The sequence below is a fragment of the Myotis myotis genome, unplaced genomic scaffold, assembly GCF_014108235.1.
Source record: "Myotis myotis isolate mMyoMyo1 unplaced genomic scaffold, mMyoMyo1.p scaffold_m19_p_8, whole genome shotgun sequence".
Lineage (NCBI taxonomy): Eukaryota > Metazoa > Chordata > Mammalia > Chiroptera > Vespertilionidae > Myotis > Myotis myotis.
Genome location: NW_023416390.1, coordinates 87,795,089 through 87,798,722, shown reverse-complemented (window position 1 = coordinate 87,798,722; position 3,634 = coordinate 87,795,089). Strand labels below are relative to the sequence as shown.

At 49.1% G+C, this 3,634-nt stretch overlaps 1 pseudogene; it reads left to right on the top strand.

The window, feature by feature from the left end:
* The first annotated feature begins 513 nt into the window (after window positions 1–513).
* On the top strand, window positions 514–1,488 carry LOC118661947 (annotated as a pseudogene).
* Window positions 1,489–3,634: the final 2,146 nt, after the last annotated feature.

Here is a 3,634-nt window from a genome sequence, read left to right as displayed (position 1 = left end):
CCCGGTGGGGCAGGGAAGAGGCCGGGCTGCTTCACTGCCTGGGACGCGATCCGGTCCCCTGGGGCGACGCAGCCAGGCCCCCGAAGGAGACCCAGGGGCTGGGGTTGCATCGCCGCCCGGGCACACTATCCGGTGCCCGGGCAGCGGCGCAGCCCCAGCCCCATAAGGAGACCCAGAAGGAGACCCAGGGGCCCCGGCTCTGCGGTGCAGCCCCGGCCCCAGAAGGAGGCCCAGGGGCCTCCCAAGAGGAGAGTCTCTGTGGTCAGATGGCGCGGGACAGGAATAAAGAGGGAGGTGACTCAGATGCCTGGCTGAGGCATTAGACCAGCGAGCAGGGCCTTTCAGCCAGGACTCGGGGTGGGGGTGGGGCGAGTGAGAAATAGAGAATTACAACTCCCAGGAGGCTTAGCGGCCGGGGCCTGGGTGCCTGGCCCTGAAATTGGATGGGGCCTGTCATTTTGCACTTGAAGATGCTTGCAAGGTTGGAAGTTCTGTACCAGGAGCCAGGGCGAAATGGAGCTGGAGCAGAGAGAGGGGTCCGTGGCAGCGTGGGCTTTGAGGAGTTCTCAGCACCTCCCGGCTCGGAGCTGGTGCTGCCTCCGCTGTTCGGTGGTCACATCCTGGAGAGCGAGCTTGAGACCGAAGTGGAGTTCATGTCTGGGGGTCTGGGCAGCTTCCGGGAGCGAGATGAAGAGGAGGAGGCAGACCGAGGCCGGCAGCGGCGCCAACAGGAACTCAATCGCTGGAAGTACCAGGCGCTGGGTCGGCGCTGCAGGGAGATCCAGCAGGTGAATGAGCGGGTCCTGAACAGGCTGCATCAGATACAGAGGATAACACGGAGACTCCAGCAGGAGCGGAGGTTCCTCATGAGGGTGCTGGACTCCTACGGCGACGACTACTGGGCCAGCCAGTTCACCATCTTACTGGAGGACGAGGGCAGCCAGGGCACAGACACCCCCACCCCAGGCAACGCTGAGAAAGAGCCTCTGGAGAAAGAGGGGCTGTTCCCGCCCAGGAGGACGCCAGCGCCCACAGAAGCCAGCAGCCCGGCCCTGGTGAGGGGCCCAGCAGTTGGAAGAGGCGGCGAGTGCCACGGGAAGGGCACCGGGTGGGAGTCCCACTGACTCTGGAGCTGGCCCCCGTGCAGATAAAGGTGGAGAAAGACTTTGGCTTCAAAGCGGTTGAGGCTCTGGACCAGCCGTGGGCAAACTACGGCCCGCGGGCCGGATCCGGCCCGTTTGAAATGAATAAAACTAAAAAAAAAAAGACTGTACCCTTTTATGTAATGATGTTTACTTTGAATTTATATTAGTTCACACAAACACTCCATCCATGCTTTTGTTCCAGCCCTCCGGTCCAGTTTAAGAACCCATTGTGGCCCTCAAGTCAAAAAGTTTGCCCACCCCTGCTCTGGACTCAAGTTGGGTTTCTCAGGGGCCAGACAAGCTGCTGCCCTACCCCACCCTAGCCAGCTCCCCCTTTGACTGACCCCCCCCCAATAAATGGACCCCAAACTCTCCTTGGCAAAAAAAAAAAAAAGCTTATAGAGGCATGTTTATAGGATCAAATAGTATAAATATAGATGTAACAGGACAATAAAAAGAGACCCTGGCTATGATGATCACCTAACGCTGCCTCTGTGTCATTCCTTCTTTGCTGACTCTGTCCACACCTTTGGGAACCCCTGGACCTGCTGGGGCTGGACCCCAACATTCCTCTTCTTATAAGGACTTCAGTGAGATGGGCTAAGGGTCCCACTGGAACTGCCTCAATTTAATATAATCCCCTCTTTAAAGATCTTATCTCCATATACAGGTACATTCTGAGATTCCAGGGATTAGGATTTTAACATACATTTGTTGATTACCCAGATCAGCCCTTAACAACCAGCATGTTTCAGAAAGTAGATTCCTACAGGGTTATTTACCAAATATTCAGAAGTATTTTTAAAAGAGCTAAGCCCCTCGCCCACCGTGCGGGCCCCTCCCGGCGAAGAGCGAAGGCCTGGGTTCCGGGCGCCGGAGGAAAACTGGTGCCAGCAGCCAGGGGAAGGGACCCCCAAGGGGCCCCAGATTGCGAGAGGGCACAGGCCGGGCTGAGGTACCCACCTGAGTGCACAAATTTTTGTGCACCGGGCCTCTAGTTTACAAATAACTGAGTTGGATGATATATTTTCAAATGAAGATCATATGAAGATTTTGTATTTAAAATGTATGAAGAACTAATACAAATATTTAGGAAATGGATAACCCCCAAAGTGGGTAAAATACTGCACAAACCAGGGTGTACACATATCTAGTAAACATGAAAATTTGTTCACTTTTATCATCCATCAGGGAAATAAACATTAAAACAAGGTGTACTGCCACTGCACCTCACCATTATAGCTAAACTAAACATACCTGTTAAGGTTAAGTGCTGCTACGTGTGCGGGATCTGCCCTGCATTGCTGGTGGAGGGTAAATTGTGTCAACCACTTGGAAAAACTGGCGTCACCCTCTAAGTTTGAACATATACATACCATACGATCCTCCAAATGTATCCCCAAATATAAATCTAACCTAAATGGGTAAATACGTTCAACAAAAGACATACACTAAAATGTTCACTAGCAGCCTGCATTGTAACTGCTAGAGATAGAAACAATCTACACTTCCATCAGTTGTAGATTGGATAAACAAATTGTGGTCTACTTATAAGAAATAAGGCACTCTTGCTACATGCAACTACATGCAAAAACATGAATAAATGTCACCATGCAATATTAAGTGAAAAAACATAAAAGCATCTCACTATATGATTCAATTTATATGGAGTTCAGAGAACTACTCAGTGTTCATGGAAGAGAGCATGCAGTTACCGGTGGGGAGGAGAGGCTAGTGACTGGGAGGGGCCTGAGGCAGACTTCTGGGAGCTGGTCATATTCCGTTCTCTGACCCAGAACATGGTACACAGGTAGCTTGCTTTGTGAGATGCACTGAGCCGGACACTTAGAATTGTGCTCCTCACTACATGTATGTTACACATTGTTAAAATCTCTACTTAAAAAAAGTCACCTTAGCTCTCTGGCTCCATATCTTACAGGTTTTCCCTTAAAAGACTGTGTTGCTTTGAGGTTCATAAGGAGATGAGACCTAAATGCAGGAATGATGGTCTGATCTTGCCATGTCCCTTATTTGGGGCTGGTGGCAACAAGAAAATTACATAGATGATGCAGTTCCTGTCCTTTGGGGGCTTATAGCTAAGTTGGGAAGAATTTTGTAAAATGACAATAACAGAGAAGATATACAGTCGTTAAGGGATAGAAGAGTAATAGAACATACGCATTTAGAGGGGTACTTAGTAACAGAACAGTGACAGCAAGAAGAGTCAGTTCTCCCTTACTTGAGAAAGGAAAATGTTACAGGAGGCAAAATTTAGGCTTAAAAATACCATCTTTCTTAAATTGACCCATGGAAAAAATCACAGCTCTCTCTAAAATGTTCATATAAAATGTCTGAAAATATCTACTAGTTAAATGCCAGATTATTTCCTATTTGTTAACTATCCCCTCAAATGAAAATTGATTATATAGAAACTAATAACACATAAATGCCAGATGATTACAATTACCGGTATATTTTCCTTGATATTA